The 21,871-nt window shown below is 43.1% G+C and overlaps 1 protein-coding gene across 1 annotated transcript in view; it reads right to left on the bottom strand.

Moving 5' to 3' along the window:
• Positions 1–21,495, bottom strand: part of PTK2 (protein tyrosine kinase 2) — a 183,092-nt gene extending 161,597 nt beyond the window's left edge. The window contains exons 1-2 of the mRNA XM_065753630.1: positions 21,422–21,495; positions 8,018–8,076 (exon numbers count right to left, since the gene is read on the bottom strand). The gene's annotated coding sequence lies outside the window, so the exon portion shown is untranslated. The remainder of the gene's footprint in view (positions 1–8,017; positions 8,077–21,421) is intronic.
• Between the last annotated feature and the right edge of the window lie 376 nt (positions 21,496–21,871).

Below are 21,871 nucleotides of genomic sequence, written 5' to 3'. Positions count from 1 at the left end.
CCGCAGTTCCCACTGATTTCCTCTTAAGAAACCATTTTGAAGGGGAAGGAGAGCTCCCTTTGATGTAACGTAGTCAAAGTTCACTCCACTCAACTCACCAAAATAATAAAGAAATCCATTTTTCCTAACACTTTTATAGTCCAGAAGCAAACTGAATTATTTAATATAATTCCTTTAAAAATACAAAACAGGTAAGGAAGTAGAGGTGGTAATGTAGTCCTGTATTTATAACAGATGAGTGTTCTGGTTGACCAAGCTTCCCTGTCCCTTCCTTTTGCCCACTAACTAAGAAGCAGGAGATACAACATTTACAAAGGGAAGTGTTCGATTCTGAAAGTGTAACTCCACTTCAGTATCTGTGCCATTTCAGCTACTTTTTAAGCCTGTTGTGCTCCACTGAATGTAGCTATCATTGATTTTCTCTGAACGCCAATGTCTTCAAGTGGGAGTTTCAGAAAAGCAAAACCAGTATCTTCTGGTCCATATTACTCAAGTAGCTGGAATCCAGTTATCACAGAGATGGCAGCAGCATTCTGTGCAGGTCTGCCTGCTGCCATCACTATGGATACAGATACCACCAGCACATTTAGCAGTGTAACTCAGTGGCTTTGTGATGCCGTTCTTTTACCTTTCCGGAAGGAGAGCAGCATTTATTCTGTGTTTCCAAATCAAAGTATTGGTTATCAAAAATAAAATCAAAATATGAATTCCCTGTATTATCATCAGGATTCTGTCATCTTCCTCCTTCTGTGACTCTGGATTTAGTATCAAGCTCCCTTCCTTAGAGAAGCAGAAAAGTAACTGGTACAAAACTCTCACACCATATACACACACATGCTTCCACACACCCTACATTGAAAACAATAAAAGCAAGTCTTCCAGGTAACTTTGACTTGGCCTCTCTTCAAACCGTACTAACAGGAAACCTCTGAACTGAAGCCCAGACCCCCACACATCCAAATCTTCATCAACTGCTTATACACATACAAGAGAAAGCAGGGCTCCTCGAAAAGCACGCCTCCCCCAACAACACTTAGAGGTAACTCCGTTTAAAGACTATCTTCATTTAAGGTCACATCTGTTTAATACTTAGCACAGAGCCAGAAGCACAGGGACTCAGGCTGGATACAAACAGATCCTGTGCTCAGAACATAAAACTGGGAATGGTTCAAAGCAAAGCGCATGGAAGCTTCTGGCCATGAAAGGGCACAAACCCACTCCGACTGGCAGAACCACAGGCATGAAAACCTGCACAGTGAAAAGCTACTCTGTCAAATTTTATTCTCGTACACAGATTGGTATTCAGTTGATAGGATAAGAAGACTGACTTGCTATACCACTCACCAACTAAGGATCAGGTTGCAGTAAGAAACAGATTAGTCTTTGACGGAGACTTGCTTCCTACCTATCAAGACGTATATGTCAGGACTTGTTTTAGGAGAAGTTATTCCTCAGAAGGAGCTTAACACCAACAAATTAACACATTTACTTCCTTTTTTCCAACTCAGTTTTTAACGTATCAAATAACTAACACACAGCCCCCAGCACCATGCAAAAAGGAGGTGCCAGTTATGATCCTGTTTGTTTTCCAAAGACAAAAGTTACTATGCAGAGGCTTGTTGGACTCTTATTATGGTGAAGAATGTACCCTACTCTAATTCATATGATGATTTATAAGAGTCAGCATACATTAAAGACAGATGAGTACAACTTGAATTGTTCTGCTTAAAATAACTATGATACAATACCATTCAGACTCCCAGCAATGCCACTATTGACAAAACAACATCAGGAGACTTCTAGAAACAGAAGAAAGTCAAAATATACGAAGTGTTAATATTACTAGGAAAAGCCCACCATTGCTTCCAGACATTCATCTTGCAGAGATCATTTAATAATAAGAGAATAAGATGAAAGGAAACAACTCCATGACCACAGCTGTCCTAATTTCTTTGGATCTTGACACCTACTGAGATACTGCCAGGCTTTTATCATCCTATCCTGAAAGTTAAACCAGCCAGCCTGATCCTGAAAGAAGGAAACGATGACACTAGCACCTGCTTACAATAAACAAATATAATCTGAACACCAAACTTGGGAGTCCTGCTGACAACCATGACTTTATAAGTGCCCTTTTCCTTTCCACATGACTAATATTATTGTACTAAAATAAGAAATGACCTTTTTATTTTAAATAGAGACCTCAGTTAGCGATTTAAAGATTGCACCTTTCACAGTGCAGCTGTGAGCTGTTACAGTACAGCTTCACACACACTGAAGAGCACCACTTTAGTGGTGCATGGCACACCTACTGAGCCTAAGTTCTGTTAGGTGAGCCCTTTTAGAGTGCTCTTCACCATGGGGGTATCCAGTTTAATGCAGTCATTTACAGGCAGAGTTATGGACTGTTATTTGCCCTCTCATGCCCTCTCATACTCCTTCATAAAGAAACGATGCCCAAGCTGCATTTATTCAGAATCTTACCTAGGGAATCTGAGTTGTCTGCTCTACATCTTGTCATAGAAGCAAGTTTAGGGAGAAGGATATTAAGGAACCCACGTGACTTCTGACACCCACCTATTCTATACATGAGACAGCAGTATGTGTGACTAGCACACAATAATGAAAAGCAATTTCTGCTACTGTAAATGGATTTTATGAAATTAATTCAAGCACATGAAAACATGGCACCATTTCCATAGCATTGTGGACAATGCTTCTGCTCCAAATTAGCCCCAAAACTCCAATGTGTGGTTGCAACATTTTAAATGGAAGTAGTTGGCAACACAAGCACGGTAAGCAGAAGAAAGCTTTTTCTAACTATGTTCTGCTCAGCTATAAGCTTAGCAAGCTGTATGGGAACTGCTGAGTCACGGCCTGAACTACTGAATGAACACCTGAAGGAAAGATCTGATCAGCCCTGGGAGCACAGAGTGAAGGTGATTTACCTGTGTGACCAGAAGAGTTGGAGCCAGGCTGCACTCCTCTGAGACCTCATTTAAGGGCTGACTGCCCCTGAGGAAGGATCTCTTGTTGGAGATCCCTCCTTTGTGGAGCTCCTTCTCTGCAAATCTGGATCTCTGGAGACAAGTGAGCACTCATTTTCCTTCTTTTGTAACACCTCCTTCTTTGTGATGGTCTCTTTGCTTTTACAACCTTTACACAAGCAAACTCAAAGCATTTCATCTGAGATCAGCTTGAAGCTGAAGAATGACAATGCATGAGGAAGAATTACAAAACACAAGATTCTGAAGAACTTATTTTGCTGATTCCAGTAACAAAAAACATCAGAAAAGATATCAGGAATGTTTACAGGTAAAACCAGGAATTTTCAAGCCTTGGAAAGAGTACAGTCTGGTTTGAATTTCGGTCCTTCTGATGCTGTGCTGAAACCCTCTTCAAGCATTCTGCTTACAAGAATCCAGTTAACACACACCAACACGCACTCAAAGGCCGATTCTGAGTCGATCTACTACTAATCCAGATATTCTGGAAGGTTAAAGCACACCAATTAGCAGCAGAAGTGAATAACCATCTTTTCTTCATATAAGAATGGTCTGAGGGAATGAATCAGACTATCAGAAGCTCTCCTTGACCAATGTTACAGAGCCTTGCACGCTTCCAGCAGCAAGTAACAGGCACTACAGGTTCTAAACCACTAAGCAAAAGATAGCCAAGGACAGTTATACATTACTTGTTAGGTAAGTGAAGTGCTCTCACAGAGACAGAGCTACAGCAAACCCGACTGCAAATCTAACAGCATCTGCAAGAACAGTATGTCTATTTTTAGAGGAGCAAAAAATACAGAGGAGCGGTGGAGCAAAACAAACATAAAGAACTAGAATTAATTTGTCTTTTAAAACAATGAGGGTGGATGCAACCCACGTTATTACAAGTACAAGTCACAGCTAAGCTCCACTGTCATCACTCTGGAAAACATGTGTAGGCAGGCTGCACTTGGGATGCTCTTCCTGATTCGAGCAGGTCAATGTGGTGATTTGAACAGGTATATACTTGCAGGGCTGGGATTATGAGAAAATTAGTTGCCCCTAGACATGAAGAATAGTCTTCTATCTGAGAAGGTCTCAGTATTTCTAAGTTGGAATGGATGTTTAACCAAATCAGCAATTCAGAAATCTGCAATTCTCAAATGTAAGCAGCCTGGAAATTTCAATGGCAGCATTACAAGGTTATCCTTGGCATTGTCAGGATACAGTCCTATAGATCCATCCAAGTTGTACTGCAAAGGAATAGGATTTACAGACTTGCAAGCATTATTTTCTGCTTTGTACTTCCCTGCTTACATTTACCAGAAAGGCTAGCAGTAAATAATTTGTTATTTGGTGTACAGAAGACCTTCTGGCACCTCCAGAAGGAAGATACAAACCCCTGCTTCCTTCTGCCTCGGTTACACATTCCCAGACAGTCCAGACAGGCTGTGTTAAACTCCTCTGAGGGATGAGACAACTAAGGAGAAAGCACTTAAATTTATTTCCTCCCAGCCCACTTACTTCTGTGTGAAGAAACAACTGCTCTGGGGTCAACCTCATGAACAACAGCTATCCTGAGCAAAGGCCAGGACAGAGAGTTCAGGAAAGCATTAAGCATCACATGGCACGGACTGTGTTTGTTTAATTCAAGTTCATTGCTTTTAAAACCGTGCATAATGAATGCTGTGGTGACATCTGCCAATACAGATAGAGCACAGCAGGAACCCAGCCAGAGAGAAGAGTGTGTTCTGCACTGAACCACCCATGAACTTGCTCACACTTGTGAACTCAGCCTGCCTGGAAGAGTTTGAAGTTTACCATAAGCTTGGTGGAAAAATAAATCTCCAATGCCCTGGAAGTCCAAAAGAATAAACCAGACACAAATCCAGCAAAATCCCACTTCCAGAAGCCAGGAGGAGCTGTAAGCACATCAGTGCTATTGGCCTGAAGCACTATAGGTTAATTAGCTTGACTTTTAGGAATAAAACTCAGAACTGTGAGGAATAACTGTTCTTAACTGAATGCTGAAATCTTTTGAAATACATCAAGAATGGAACAGCCTTCTATGAATTATAACAAGATCTGAAGCAAAACAACCAAAATAAAAATGGATCTTTAAAAATGTGATGAGGGAAATGCTTCTACTGTAAGAAATAATCCTAATTTATTGATCTGACACTGCTTTTGAGTGAGTAACATGCTCACTACAACAAGGCTGCTCATCAGATACTGATTTAATGCCAATTAAAGCCAGGATGTCACAAAGCATTCGATGTCACCAGTAAGGATATAATTAGGAGAGTTTTTTGGATAATGCTTTGTGGGTGGAAGTGCTAGCACCACCTACTGCCCATGATGTCCCTCTTTACACACGTAACATGTGCCCCATAGCATTACCCACAGAAGCCCTGCACCTATTTAGTGTGTAAAGACTTGCCCCAGGAGTCAGTCACAGTCATAAAGCTCAGTGGTTGCTCATAGTCTCTCCTTATTGATACACACATTCTGCATTTGTTAATAATCAGAGTAAATATTCAGCATCAGGGAGAAGACAAAGAATACTTTATGAGCTGAAGCAATTAGTGTCATCCATGCATTCAGAATTGCTGGATGATGTTAAGGAGTCATTTAGTAAAGCTCTGCACAATCACCATTTGTTTCTCTTTCATGGACACATGCCTTGATACCCTGGGGGTTAAGTACAGAACTGCCAAGTACTTTCAGGTGCTATTCAGATCAGTGAGATATCTGCTTTGAATGAAAATTTTTAAGTGCTACAGCAACAAGAAAATGGCATGTGTGAGTAGGGATCTGAGATGTAATCATTTGATCCTAAGTTCTGTGGTTCATCCACTACAGATACAAATATTAATATAAGACAAAAGGGTAAAGCAGACACTACTGCTGCAAACTCAACAGGAAAAATCCACTCTGTCACAGGAGGGCTTGAAGAGCATAGCAAATAGAGAAATATTTTTGGTACCCAATGAGGTACTGCTTTTGTGGAACAAAACACGTGACTGTGTAATGAAAAGACCATCATGGTACACATAAGAGCTTAAATTCTGGCTATTTGAATATATAATTTACAATAATGGTCTCTTAACACAGCAAGAGACTCAGTACATATTTTTTTCCACTTCCACTGGAACTGCCATTCTGGTATTTGCATACATAATATCAATCAGAGAGTAAGCAGAGCTAATCTTTTCCTCCTAACAAATCCCCAGCCAAAAAATAATCCACATGCTTCAGTATTAACCTGACAAATAGGAAGTTCTTGCAATTTGCATTTAATGTGGTTTGCTGCTGCTTCTTACTCGCCCTTTTATTTCAAAACCTTGTTATTCACAGGGCTGCTTTTCTATAACATCTTATCTAGGAAGGTCCTGCATGTTATTTACCTAACAAACCTATCCATACTTCGTTGTCATGGCTTTACCAGGATATGAGTCACTTCACTCTTCTACAAACTATGTTCTCCAAACACCAAACAAACTCAGTTCACAAAACATACAAGTGTGCTTTTTGCCTATGACATCACCACTAGTAGCTGTTCCTTTTAAAAGGTCAAACCAAATGAGGAAGTGTAGAAAATGTGAAACCACGGGTTTCACTTATAGGAACTGTAGAGGGGATGCCCTGCTTTCTTCCCCCTCCCCTTTGTTTCGTTGGTTTCCCATGTTACCAACATTCCTCGTTTAAAAAAGCTGAAATACCACCTCTGATATGTAATTGAATGTAACACACAAGGCAACAAATCTTGCTCTTAATTGATAAAAATACCAGTAATTATGCTTTTTGTTCAAACAAAAGTACTTCAGATTCTTCCAGTTCAGTCGACAGAACCAAAGACAACCACTTTTTAAGGCATTCAATTCACTCCTTGGAGTGATGAGAGTTCTATGTTCCCCAGGGATTTCCATCTACTGCTTGTTCAGTATATACCAACAGCCAACAGCACCTCAAACCAGAAAAAGGGAAGAAACTAATCAGAAAGGAGAAGTAATTCTTACATTTTCAATTTTATGGTAAAGACCACACATGGAATAAGAAATTAGGCAAAAAAGACATCTAGCCCTATAAATGTAAGCAGCCAGGAGACATTAAGTGACTCTTGGTCGTTTCCTGAAGGTGAAAATATGGAGAGACCCCATCAAGCTTTTCATTTGTGAGAAGCAATGCATCAAAGCTGAACTGCAACTAACAGGCTGAAATCCCACCCACTTGGGATCTAGCCCTTGCACAACACAAGCAGCCACATCTGCTGTTACCAACTGTTTTATGACCTAAGCAAGGAGAATATGAACCTAAAGCAGGCAATATAAAAGTTTTAAGTAAGGTCCTTTACATCAGCAAGCTACACGCAGAATTACCATTGAAGAGGTGAGAGATTGCTTTTGTTATGTGTTAAAGACAAAGCCACAGAGAAAAATACCATGTAATATGTGCTCACAAACCAGCAACCACTGACAGTGTGAGAGAAACAAGCAGCAAAATCAGAACAACAAAATAAAAATGGATCCTTCCAGTTCTTCTAGCCACACAAGTGCACTCCAAACACCAATACATGTCAGCAGCAACAGAAGCAAACATCAGAGAAACTCCAAACACACTGATTAATGAATTTCAAGTTTGCAATTATAACTATTCCTTTTGGGAGACAGAAGTCATAAGGAATCACAAAACAACCAAAATTAGAGTCCTGTAGTACAGAGAATGCTACAGTTAGCCAACTTCTCTGCTCCTGCTTGCAGCTTAAGGTTAAGGTCAGGCCCCCCTACAGTGTGAGCTTTGCCTAAGGCAAACTGCACGTACAAGAAGAACATGAAGACAGACAACCACTGACATTTCCCTCCAGAGCCAGGATGTCAGTCTGGTCAGCAAGTTGCCAGCTGTGTAATTTTGGTAGGTGAGAAAACATCTTTAAGTTCCTCTTGTGCACAAAATTATTAAATAAATAATCAGTATAGATCATTTTACTAAGAACCTTGTAAGGAAGGGAAAATACTGGCTACTTTACCTACCTTAAGTAGACTTTCCAGCTCTCAGCAGCAGGTGCTTGATGTAAGATGAAACATGAAATCTGAAATAAACATTTAGAAGGGATAAGGTTATTCTCTTAACATGAAAATAATCAAATATCCAACATAAATAAAACACAGATAACCGATATCTGTTATATGAACAATCTTCCAATGGAATGCATGGCAACAGATACCCCACTTCATAGGTCTATCAGCTGAAAGACCACAGAAAAGCAGCAGCAGAAGCCAGAGGGCTTACATATGAACTGAAAACAGACACCCCAAAGCAAGTTGCCATTACAACGGGTAGTGGCTAACGTAGTTAAGTCCAGCTGGCACCCCATTACAAGCAGTGTCCCCCAGGGGTCGGTACTGAGGCCCATCTTGGTTAATATTTTTACTGATGACCTAGATGAGGGGATTGAGTGTACCCTCAGTAAGTTTGCAGATGACGCCAAGTTGGGAGGTGGTGTCAATCTGCCTGAGGGTAGGGAAGCCCTTCAGAGGGATCTAGATAAGCTGGATCACTAGGCTGAGATAACTGGGATGAGGTCCAACAAGGCCAAGTGGCAGGTCCTTCATTTTGGCCACAAGAACCCCATGCAGCACTACAGACTTGAGGATGAGCGGCCAGATGATCATGAGGAGGAAAGGGACCTGGAGGTGTTGGTTGATGGTTGGCTGAACATGAACCATAAGCGTGCCCAGGCAGCCAAGTGGGTCAACAGCATCCTGGCCTGCATCAGAAACAGTGAGGTCAGCAGGAGCAGGGAGGTAATCATCTTACTGTACTCAGCACTGGTGAGGCCACACCTCAAGTACTGTGTTCAGTTTTGGGCCCGACTGCAAGAAAGACATTGAGGCCCTAGAATGTGTCCAGAGAAGGGCAACAGAACTGGTGAGGGGTCTGGAGCACAAGTCTTACAAGGAGCAGCTGAGGGAGCTGGGATTGTTTAGTCCAGAAGAGGCTCAGGGGAGACCTCATTGCACTCTGCAACTTCCTGAAGGGAGGCTGTGATGAGGAGGGGATTGGCCTCTTCTCCCAGGAAACAAACACTACCTGAGGAAATGGCCACAAGTCATATCAGAGCAGGTGCAGACTGGACATAAGGAAAAGCTTTTTCTCTTAGAGTGGTCAGGCACTAGGATGGCCTGCCCAGGGAGGTGGTGGAGTCACTGTCCCTGACAGTGGTCAAGAGGTGTCCGGATGAGGAGCTACAAGATACAGTTCAGTAGCTTGTGGATGGTTGGACTAGATGATCTTGTAGGTCCCTTCCAACCTTGTGATTCTATGATCTGTTTTGTAGGTCTCACAAGTGTGAATTAAAGAGTTTCACTTTTATGGTTTTGCTATTTTGAAAGGATTCTGAAAGGAACTTTTAATACAGCTTCCATTTAACGGCAATAGCAGCTCAGAGAACACTGAAAATCCTGATGAGTGGTCCAAAACATGAGCAGTTGCCAGATCTAGAATTAAAAAGTGCTTTCCTTTCCTAAGGAAAACAGATCAAAAAAAAAAAAAACAACAAGTGTGTATGGAGGGAACTAGTGAAAAGCATTTATTTCCTCAGGGTATGTTCATCACAGGACATTCAAGCCAGGGTAACATTCATACAGATATAGCTCAGAATACACATGTAAGACTGTCCAAAAAGAGCTCTGAATTTGTTTTTTCCTTAAAGGCACTGACCAAATTGAAAGGACAGAGTTGAGTAAACTAGCAAAAGAGAAAAAAAAAAACTTTTTAGGCTTTTTTTGCCTTTGAACATACACTCCAGGAATGAAGGCAGAATTGAGCAGAGAGAAATCCCATTTTCAAGAACCGTTTCTGAGCCTTTATTTGTGTTAGCTGCTTCTCCCACACACAAAGGCCACTGGAAGATTTCCACAACAGAACTGAATTTGACGAGGTAAAGTAATGCCAAAAAAACAGTAATACTAAGAGGAACCGTGCCAAGTAGTTTTTGTCCAGGTTAAAATAAAACAACAACCAGAACAAACCCCATTTTAAGTATTAAACTATGCTGCAGTGAATAGAAAATTGAAACACTTGCAATTTCTACGTGAACAGAGACAAAAATGTTGATGTACATAAAGTAATGGGACACAATGCATCCTGCCTTCTCCTCGCACTGTTCATGCACCAGCAGCACACACACATTGCTTTGCAGAACTCAGGCTGAATTTTAAACCTTTCATTACAAAGCTGCTGTGCCCACATTAAAAATTAACCAAGCAACTGCCCTGGGGGAATGAGGAATACAGCCAGATCAGTGTATGCATATGACATCATAATGACCACGTGCAGAAGTGCAAAGTACACTGAATACATCTCAGATTTCCTCTGTTTCTCATCTATGACCTCGTCACATTTGTAAAAGCCATCCTGACCCAGTAAGAGGGCCCCAGCAGCCAGCTGACCTATCATCTCCATCAGCCCCAGCAGCAAATGACAGCTTTCCCCAGAGCTGGTGGGGAATTAGCTGTTATCTGGGACAGCGTGTGAGAACAACAGCCATTAACACAATGGCAATGACATCATGGCAAGTTTTTACATCCTTTATGAAAAGGGCAATTCCTCAAGAGACTGTTTATCAGATTGAGAAATCCACGCAGTTATTGATTTATTTAAAGAAACACTTTCTCTGATATGGCGAAAGCTACTTTTAGCTTCCAAGGCTGTCAGTAATCACCTTCCTCCACTCTGGGAACAGCATGTCAGGGCTGTGGGAGTTCCTCAGGCATAACAAAAATGCACCAAACAAACACTAGAGAAATATTCTTTTAATTGCTTAGACATCAATAATACAAACACTTAGGAGCCTAACAGATTTTCCACTAGTTATCGTACTGATTTTCCATATAACCATCCGTGTGTGTAAAACACGGCGTACAAACACTGTACTGTGATTTGATGTTGCACAGCATCCCCAGAACAGATACAAAGCCCTCTGCTTTACCATTAACTGCAAGGTGTGTGGTAGTCAGAGATGATCCCAACACAGGATTATTTCATCTCTCTTACACTGAGAGCAATTCCCAAGCGTACACCCCAGGATTTGTCCCCGTGGGTCGCTACAGCTTGCTGGTTTACTCTGGGACACAGGAGGTGACAAGTCTTCTGTGCTGAATTCAGCTTTGACCAGTTGCAACCCTACTGAAAAACACATCAATTAGTCTCATTATGAACGAGATAAGCACTGAGAAACTCTAAACTGGTCGTAGTAAGATTCAGCATACAAAGTGGTTCAGATCAAAATAGCATGCATTTATTTCAACTCGTCAGAAAATACATCTTACAAAGTGGTTTGTTTTGACCAAAATACAGCATGTTCATTTTTCCTGTGCTTTTGAAAAGAGAACTTTTCCCACAGCTTTTGACATTTCTTTACCTTTTTTCTTCCAAAAAGGAAAGATTTTCAATAAACTGGCAGTATTTAAATGTTAACTTTAATGCACCTTTTTTCTGGTGGGAATTACTCATTACACTTTTTCCAACTAGCTGAAAGTGCTCCATTTCCTCTGGTGTTATCTGTCTTATCTTGCCTTTTTCTTTTTTAAAGTCACTTTTATCTATGGTTGTCTTATTTTCCTCTTTTAAATCACTCCTAATTCTACATACTTCCTTAATTAAAAGATAAGAGAATCTCACCTGGAGATCTAAACCTCCAAGTACGCTGTCTGCAACCGGTTTTTGACTGCCAGCCCCTCTCTTCAGTTAGAGATCTTCTAGTTTATCCTTAACATTGCTCAATGACGTGGACACCAGAAGAACCTCATCCTTAAAACAGAATATGAAACAGCCACAGTGGACCCAAATGCACATGCTTAGCACATCAGCACAAGGCACGGCCACGCAGCCACTCAGCTAACCACCACCAGTTCTGCAGAAAAACATAAAACCAGATTTCTAACCAATAAATGGGGGAAGAAGGGCAAACCTCAGTACAATCTCACATCTGCATCACATTAAAACTGCTACAAAATGAAGGAGTCCAAATTTACTATTGTCTCTTGTTCCTAAAAACCACCACAAATTAAGATCAGCTATAAGACAAAAACAGTAACTCAAACCTAACTCCAACATTCCAACCATAACAACACTTAGAACTTCTGTAAAGCAAGCTCAGTCCAAGAAGGTACTGTGTTTCAGGTGACAAGTATGCACTAAGCACTAATGTCATACGCACATAGTCTCCACAGTCCCCCTCCCTTCCTCCTTTTTGTGCTGCCTGTGCTTCAGATGTTTGGTTACCACTCACTGCTTTCACCGTGACTTTCCACAACCGACCTCAACACTGTAAGCCACAAGGTCTTGCCTCATTTTGCCTTTATCAGCTTAAACAGCAAGGTATTAAAGCCAATGTACTCTATGCACATTTATTTTCTCGACTTTCAGCAGTCTCCACCTTCCCATGCTTCCACTCTGTGACTTTTTGCTTGCTGTGGAGTGACCAAGGTTCCCATTCCCCCATGGAAACACTGCCGTGCAATGCCTCCTTCAACAGAAGTAATTGAGATTTGGAAAAGAGAACTTCAATGCAATTCCCATTTACCTTCAAAAAAACCCTGTATCTGAATACATTGAATAACTACAGAAATTGTTTCCTAGGGACAGAAGCTCCCGTGATCAATATTTTCCCTTACATTGTGAAGCAATTGAAGCATTTTGCTTTCTTTAAGGGAAGAAAAAGCCAACTGCTGTAAAATGAAGCTGCTGATATACACTCCTGTCCTACAAATTACCTCTCCCTTTTCACTGAAAGCAAGGCGCACAGCTGGAGCCGTTGAAAGCACGAGCCAAGCAGCTCCGCCATTACACAAACCAACTCTTCCCCTCTCCCTAAGGCTGAATAAGGGAAGGTTTGGTAGCCTAAGACACAACTCAGCTTCCCTTTAAATCCCCATTGGGGGACTGCTCTCCCACGCTGTACACCTTTTCCTTCAGAGGACATCTAACCTCCTTAATAAACCAAGTGGATTTCTTTCACGCAAACAAACTTCAGGTAATGAAATGCAGAAAACCAACACTCAGCTTCTTACAAACATGAACAATGACAAACGCTGGGGAGCAGATGGAGGTAGGTAGATACAGTGCTTCAATCCTGCACCACTCTTCAGCTGAGTTTACAGAGGCACTGACTGCGTTATTTTTGTTTCCTTCTGTAACCTGAGAAATATGAGTAATTAACTCAAGTGAATATGCACAAAGCATTAAGAGTCAGAATATTCCCACAGCAGAAACCAGTGCCACATGCTTCCTCCTTCACTTCTCTCACCAACATCAGTTCCATAATCTACACCAAAAAGCATATATGCAAAACAAAATGAATTCTCTTCAATTCTGGAAATGGCTTTTTTTTGGTGATACACTACTGCCTGATTCATATATCCAACAAAACTTATGTACATAAGCACTACAAAACACACTACTGAACTGCTTGTAAGGGATCCTCTTTTTTAGCCCCAAACCATACAATGCACAAACACAACACTTAGCAAGAAGCCTGCATAAATCTGAAATGAATGATGGATTACCACTGATGAAGACTCTCAACAATAATTCACATAACTTCCTGCCAGAATTTTAACCTGGGGCTGAAAAAGTCATTTAGTGCGTGAGTTTATTTTCAAAAGGAACATCTCAAAGGCAGGACGTGCCATAATGCCAGCGTCCAGCAGAGGCTGTGCTGAGTTCAGGCAGGCATGCAGACCACCTCCTAATTTGTCCCCGTGCACCTTTTCACCAAGATTACTTAATTCTCTCTCCCAATCTCTGCAGTTACTTGCTCCTTTCTTGCATGACAAAACGCTGAGAAATATTTTGACTTGCTTTAAAACAAACCTCTGTAAGCTACAATTAGGAGGAAACCTACTGGCAACATCCAAACGCAAGCCAGGCACTGAAGAGCAGAACAGACACAAATCACACATTCACCAGAAGTTCTAGGCTACTCTTCTGAAATGCAGAGACTCATTTCATCAATATGCAATGAAATATACTCATTAAACAGAGGAAAGTCACTGCTTAAGGCTGTTTTACTGACCTGTTCACACAGTTTAGTGGCCTGGCACGTATTATTTAATGAAATTTATAAAGGCACAACCAAAAGGCAACAAAACTAATTGTTGCAGTATCAGTAAGCAGTTTTTGGGTCAGGTTCTCTAGCCATGTTCAGATAACATCTGTATCTACAAGAGAGCACTACAGCTTCATGGCAAGGATCTTCCCGAGCTTTTCAGATGTAACTACAGCAACATTCCACAAACAAAACATGAGATGCTTTGCCTGCAACACATTTACATGAGGACTGCAAACTATCAGGGGAAGACTTGCTCAGAGGAGCTCAGGGAGCTGCTGAGTGACACTGGTGTAAATCCAAAAAGCCTCATTCTTTATCTATTATCATCACCAAATTCAGTGGATACAACTCACGAGGCCATTCAGTGACTCTGTCAGCACTGGGATAGGGACAAACAGTTACCTGTCAGATTGTAGGTGCTAACTTTCTCTTAGAGACTGAGTTACAAGAACCCCTCCCAATCTATTTTAATGTTGAATTACTCCTCACATTAGAAGTAACACAATACTTCAAGCCCTCCTATTTAAGTAAGCCATCTCTTGCTTAAGCCCTCACCAGCCCTTATCTTCTCCCTCCTCACAAGCAGCCTAACACACATGAATAAGCCTACACAGAGACAAAAACTCAGCACCTTCATTTGTTCAGTCCTCCTAAGTTTTATACCTCTGATCAGCTCCTGCACACATCCCAAAGAGAAAAAAAACACTTGGATGGACAATGCCACAACTGAATGCAGTCCTGACTGAATCCTAGCAGTACTCAGCAAGGTGCTGATGGGTTGATGGTTGGACTTGATGACCTCAACAGTATTTTCCCCCTGTAGACCACAGAAGAGAGAGATTTCTTTGCAGCATCACAAGGTTAACCACACAGCGAGCCATAAGCAACCAACACCACGCACATCGAAGCTTACTCAGCTTTTGTAGACCTTGAAAAGCATCTCTGAAGCACACATCTGAGCAAACAACATTGAAAATGCACTAAACTTAGCAGGAAGAGGAGCTTGCAGAGATAAGATGCACCAAAGAAAAGTGCAGAGAAACTGCTTTCTGATTTTTGGAAACTAAAACAAGATGTTTAATCCACCAACCAAGATCTAGAAACCTCTGGGACACAGGGCATAAGCCTGAAAGAGAAAATGAGAACTGATAAAGTTCAAAATTGCTTCTCCATTAATCAGCAGCAGTGCTGTAACTGCGCTGTCAACGGCAGAAAAGAAATTGGTTTGTAACATCTGCAAAAACTTCACCGCCAGCAACAGAAACTCACATGTCAGCAGCGTGCAAAAGTTTCCCAGATGAAGACTAGTGACAGAAACCTGCTTAATTTCATCACTTTTTTGAACCTGAACAATACACACCCTATAAATACAGAATGTAGAAATTAAAACCCTCCAACCTGCAGCTGCTTTTGTTCCTACTCCCTAAATTAAACGTGAGTGCATTTTATTCAGTAAATGCAAATGCAGCTCTAAGCTGAGCACTGTGAAAGGTTCACAAGTACACTGACAAATGTGAATGAATTGAGATAGCCAGTCAAGGTTCCTTAGAGCAGAACCTTAAAGGAACAGCTTTTACCCAATCCCATGGTTTCTGCTTTTCCCTGTGAGTGGTACTTCACACTTCTCTTACAGAAGGCACTTCAGAACTGCCATGTGTTTATACACTGGGAGACAAAGACATTTTTAAAGGGGAATAAACAACAGCAAAGAAATGAAATCAGCATGACCAATATCAGATAGAAAAAAAATATATATAAGCCACAGAAGAGACAGAAATAAGATTCTTGCCTCCTGACTTCCAGCCCTAGTGGGGGTTTTTCTGTTTGCTATCTCTTCCCATCAGTGGTTTGCAAAAGCTGCAGTATCAGAACTCGCAACAGAAGTACAACAATGCCTCAGTCAAGCTCTGGAACCAGCTGGGGGAGGTCTGAAGAAAGGGAGATAGGGACTAACACAAAATGAAAGCATTACAGTTAACTCTTCAACAATAGTAAGTTCGAGCAACTATGAAGGTACCTGCAGCATATGTCTCTTTTGTATGGCACTGCCTCAGCTGTCAGATCTGTCATGAAGAAATACCCTCACCTTGAAACAGCTTCCACTACAAAGAGCACCAAGGAAGAAAAGGAAACAGGATGAAGGAGACAGCTAAAATCCAAGGGAATCACAACACTGTAGGGGTTGGAAGAGACCTCTAGAGATCATCGAGTCCAACTCCCCCTGCCAAAGCAGCTCCCTAGCCCAGGCTGCACAGGCAGGCATCCAGGTGAGTCTTAAACACCACCAGAGAAGGAGACTCCACCAGCTCTCTGGGCAGCCTGTGCCAGTGCTCCATCACCCTCACTGTGAAGAAGTTAAAATAAAGGGAAAAAGGCATAAATGAATCACAAGAGAATCTGGCCACATGCAAAAGGAATTTCTGCCTAAAGAAAAGCATCTAGAAATAGAAGAAATAAAGGTTGGGAAACAGCCTGGTTTGTAAAACGGAAATAAAAGAGAGCTGTACTCCTCTTAACACTAACTGAATTTCTCTCCTTCATCCACTAACCTTTACTTGAGAAAAAGGTAGGCAGCAACAATTCCATTATCCTGAAGAAAGACACAAAGGACAGAGAATTTACAACTGCTTTATCGAAAGAATGACACAAAGAACAAGTATCTGTAAAAATCTAACAGTGGCAGCAGATTGTACTCTTGAATGCTACATGTCACAAAAAAATAATTGTTAAAGCTTCCTTAAAACCAGTAAAAGTTACCCTTTATAGTTGCACATGGAATTTCTGGATCCCATTGCCACAGAGTACTGTGAACATGCCTGTCTCAGCATCTGCACTGATCCTAAAAGCCATGGCTCCAAACTGGCACTGACTGACAACAACCCCCACTGCTGGGCATAACTCAATCACCGGGCTGTGTAGGAAGTCTGTTATTGGTACCATCAGTGCTTCCTTCTTCTGTTAGTGGGAATCCTCAACCCACTTAAAGCATATGTAAGAAATAAAGTACTAAATGCAGATGAACCATAGCACCTGCATCTTAGATAGCACTTAAAGCATTAAGAAAAGGTAAGGGAAAAAGCTCTGTCCACAGATAAAGAGGTGCATTCAAACGTTAAGAAAAAATACCAAGTTAGCTCATTCGGAGCTTCTACTAAATTAGCCCTCTGCTACTCCCTTGCAATCCAATTATTTGCTATTCTAGCAGCGAGGAAACAGGAAAGAGCAGGAGCTCCTCCTTCCTATATTCAAAAAAGAAAAGGAAAAAAACAAACAAAACAAACATCTGCTGGTTCTAATCCTTCCCAGGAACTTTAACAGGACTCAAAGAAAAACGATCTCTGCCTTCCGAAGACATTTAATAGCTTGGAATGGTGCGCTCCCCTCTCCCCTCCCCCAGAACAGATTAAAACAAAAGCAGGAATTGCACATTTTCATGCGAAGGCAAACAATGAAAAGAAACCCAAGCAGGCAGCAGGAAGCAGGAGCAGCCGGTTCAGCCCTCTGACCTCACTGCACTCAACAGCTTCGGCTCCATCGCTCAGATCACTGCCATCGGTGGCAGCAATGAGAAGGGCTCACACACAGTGAGGATGCTCACATACACTGTCCAAATGTCTTTAAGTTTGTTTCATCAGCGTGGAATGGCAGCAGTGAAGAGTGTGCAATCTCCTACCGCTGTCTCCAGGACAACCAGCACACACCGTTTGTTTAATGTGCTTGCAATGAGAAGGAAGGAAATTAGCCCAGGGTCTCGAAATGAGTTGAATTGCAGTTCCAATGGAGGAAGGAGCCAAGATTCAGCTCAAGGACTAAGCTCTACACTGACCCTTCTTACACCGTACGAAGCTGGAACCCTGCAGCAAAACAGAACCGACTTGGAGCTACTCAGTTCCCCTTTCCAGCAAAAATAAAGAAGCAATACTTGAGTAAGTGGGAATCTACAGAACACTACTTGAACTTCTGGTGCGTGCTCTTTCTGTATCAAACACAAAAGAAAAGGAACAGAAGAACAATGAATAGCATTAGAGGGGAAACAAACCTTTAAGGCATAGGGAACAAAGAGAATCCAATGCAGAATTTAACAGTTCAGCTGTGGACTGCTCCATATCTGACTAGAACTTAGGACTCACACTAAAGGTTGATATAAGAGAACAACATCCTCTCACAAAGCCTGTGGCCTTCACCTTACATTATTTACCTCTTCCATTCCGATCTTTACTTGAAGGAAATTGCTACCAAGCATTGCAAGCCAGATTCCAGAAACCATCTCCACTTTCTTCCTAATCTACAAAACCTTCTCAACACCAGTGATGTGCACCTTTATTCCAAGTACTATCAGAGCCAAAGAGCACCAGGTTTCAGTCTCATCCCATCTCCAGTAAAGCTCTGACAACATTTCTTCCATACAAAAGGTTCCCAGTGCTGCAGGATAGAGCTTTCAGAACACACCCTGCAAGCATTAGCAGTTCAAACAGCTTGAAGCACAACCCCACAGGGTAATTCAAACTTTCTCTCAGGTCTGCTTTCATACAAGTGGAGAAAGCCAAACCAAGCTGCTTGACTTGTATTTTTTTAAAGACAAAACCACATTCCTCTCCTGAAGGCATATCACTCAAAAGGTACCCTGGTAGCAAGACACTTCCCAGTTAGGAACACTAAATGCTCAGCAAAGAGCAAACTAACTTGGCAAGCTTCCACGGCGGAAAGAACACAAACTTGCAAGGGAAAGGAGAACAAAAAAATTAAGCCCACAGCACAAAACCTGAGGTTCAGAGCCCAATTAACCACTTCCTTCAGCTGCTCTTCCTGAACACCCATCAACCACAGTCTGAATATGGAGAGCCCAACATGAAAAACAAGAGCTATTACAAACACTTACTGGGTTATTTCTGCAAAAGGTCTTCTCCTACACTAAAAAGCCTGCTTAAAATCAGATCGCTGTCATTTTCTGCTGAACTTCAACTTCACGTCCTCCTAACAGCCAAGAAACCAGTTGTGTGAATCCTGTGGTATAGCACGCGGGACATCGGAACTTCCTAAACATCAACCACACAAAAACTGTGAGACTCAAATAGTTTCTGCTGGCCCTCCATACAAGAGAGCAACGATGCAGGAAGAATTTGCTTGTTGCAGTTTAAATACTGACCTATAGTTAAAACCTTTGTAAGAAATTAAGTTGCTGCATCCAAAGCAGCGGCTCCTGGAAGGTCAGGATCACACGAGCACGAGATGAGAGGGAAAACAGCATCTGGGAATCGCATCTGATGGAGGTTACAACTGCATTTTCATTGACAGCTGCCTGGAATGAGGACACTGCTATTATCAGTGGGAAATACCAGCAATAGGTGGATGGTTGGACTGGATGATCTTGGAGGTCTTTTCCAACCTTGGGGAGACCACGATTCCAAGATTACTGCACACCGCAGCGATTGTGAGAAAGAGAAAATGCTGAACAAAACAACAACAGGCAGTTACAAATAGAAAATAATCCACAAAACCATCAAACCTACTTGGTTTAATACTTCATCTTCAAAGAGAACCACTGCTGCTCTCTTTGCCTAATCCCCCCCAGATACACACTAGCTTGGTGGAATTTACAAAACCAAGGTTTCCCCCTTTCAAGTATTAGTCATAATGTGGTAAACCATTACATTTAAGAAATCCTTTCAACAACGTGCAACCACTTTGAAGCACAGTTTCATCATCGCATCAGATCTCTAGAAATTACGTTTGTTTTTTTTAAAGCTCTTTCAGCAAATCACACCCTCAAGATAGAAGAGAGAGCTATTCTGAGAACATTCATTTCTGGGTGAAGTGCTCCAGTACCGACGCTACCAGTTGATTGCTATGTCAACCACACATGCCTTGCAGTTTTATTAATACCTAAGGCTGAATAAAGCTTAGAGCTTCTGCCAAATAAGTACAGTCCCATCTTCCTTTGGGGTGTTAAGTTTTACCCTTTGTAATTAAAAAAGCAAAAGGTCAACCAACACCAGCATCAACCTGAGCTCAACATCGACCAACAAAAAGTGGATTTAAAACGTAACAGTACAGAGGACAGATTTCTGGCCACTGAAAAAAGCTACAAGAGGGTACAGTCCTCTAGCGGCTGTGAAACATTTTCTCTCTGAGAAGTGCCTCCTCCCTTTTCTTTTTTTGTTCTTAAGAGCACCTCAGGATTATAATATAAACTTCATAAATACACATACTTTACAGAAGCTCTGCTATAAACCTCAAGAAATCCAAAGGCTGCGGCCCTCATCCTGCAAACCACAGTGGAGGAGCAAAGGTGTTCCGACACAGGGACGTGGTAACAGCCTGACTGCAGCGGGAGTCCGAAAGGAGATGGGTGGGGAAAGGAAGCGGGGGAATTTCGGACTCGGGCAACATCACTAAGATAACAAGCTGTTCCGAATAGCCGCGTAACTACATTTTCTGGCCCCCACCCAGCTGCGCTCTTGACCTTACCCAGGTTTAATAAAAGCAGAGATGCTAACGGCAGATTAGCTGGGAGGAATGCGGGACTTTTCCATTTACACGTTCGCATCCCTCCTCCCCCAGCAGCAATCCCCGAGCGCTTCTCCTTCCGAGCGAACTTTCCTCCCGACACGTTCGCTACGGCACCGCTATTATTCGCATCCAGAACGGAGCTGAGGGCCGACACGGCCGACTCCAACAGCGGAGCGAGGGCCTGCGGGGATAACTCTGCCTTCAGAGCATTTCAATCGAGCCTGACCGCGACTCGGCTAGAAAATAAAAAATAAAAATAACAATAAAAATCAGACGCTGCCCGCCCCGCTCCAAAACGGGAGGAAAGTTTGGAAGGCGAACGGGTGCGCAGATTGCCACTATGCGTTAAAAAATTATTATAATGATAAAAGCTTCGACTGCTTCACACGGAGCTGAGAGGCGGCCGCACATCGGCGGGGGAAGGAAGGAGGGGAGGAGGGGGCAAACCTCCCCCCCCCATTCCTCCCTTCCCTTTCCCCTTTGTTTACTTGACGGACCGTCCCGCTCCGTTCCACATCCGGCGGCAGGGAGGGGAACCCGGCAGGGATGCAGCATGCCCGCAGCTTTCCCCATTCCCTTTCACCACCACCACCACCACCACCATCAATGGAGAAGCGGGGGGGATCCTTGCGCAGCCTCCGCTCACACGGCGATAGCCCCGAAGAGATGCGGGGTGCGGAAGAAACCCCCCCACACACACACCCCCAAATCCTCCTCCTCCTCCCCCTCTCCCTCAGGGACTCCCCCTCCCCGTTATGTAAGCCGGGGCCGCCTCACCGCGCTGCTCAGTGCCCCCTCCTCACGCACTCACCGCGCCGTGAGGCGATCCCCGCCGCTTCCCGCCCCGCTTCTCTGCGGCTCTGCGCGGTGGAGATGAGCACGGACGACGGCTCCCCCAGCTCCCTTCCTTCCCTCCCTGCCCCGGCCACTCCAGGCCGCTCCCCCGCCCTCCCGGCGCGCTGCACCATGGGATGCGCGCTGCCCTCTCCCTCCCTCGCTCCCCGCGCTAACATGGCTGCGGGGGAGGGGGGAGGGGGTCAGGCTGCCGCCCCTCGCACCGAGGAGGTGGGAGCTCCCGCCCCGCCCGCGCAGGCGCCTCAGGTGGCGGAGCCGTTCCCCGCCGCTCCCGGTGTTGTGAGGGGAGCCGGTTCTGCGCGGTGTTCGCCCCCTTCCCCGAGGAGCGATCGCTCGGGGCTGAGGGGCGAGCACGGGAAGGAGGGCGACTTTAACCCCTCTCCCTCCTCTCGGTGTCTCGGGGGCA

The sequence above is a fragment of the Cyrtonyx montezumae genome, unplaced genomic scaffold, assembly GCF_038088225.1.
Source record: "Cyrtonyx montezumae isolate F1298 unplaced genomic scaffold, pur_monq_1.0 scaffold_8, whole genome shotgun sequence".
Taxonomy (NCBI): Eukaryota; Metazoa; Chordata; class Aves; order Galliformes; family Odontophoridae; genus Cyrtonyx; species Cyrtonyx montezumae.
The sequence above is the reverse complement of the archived record's forward strand: the minus strand, read 5'-3'. Positions and strand labels throughout refer to the sequence as shown.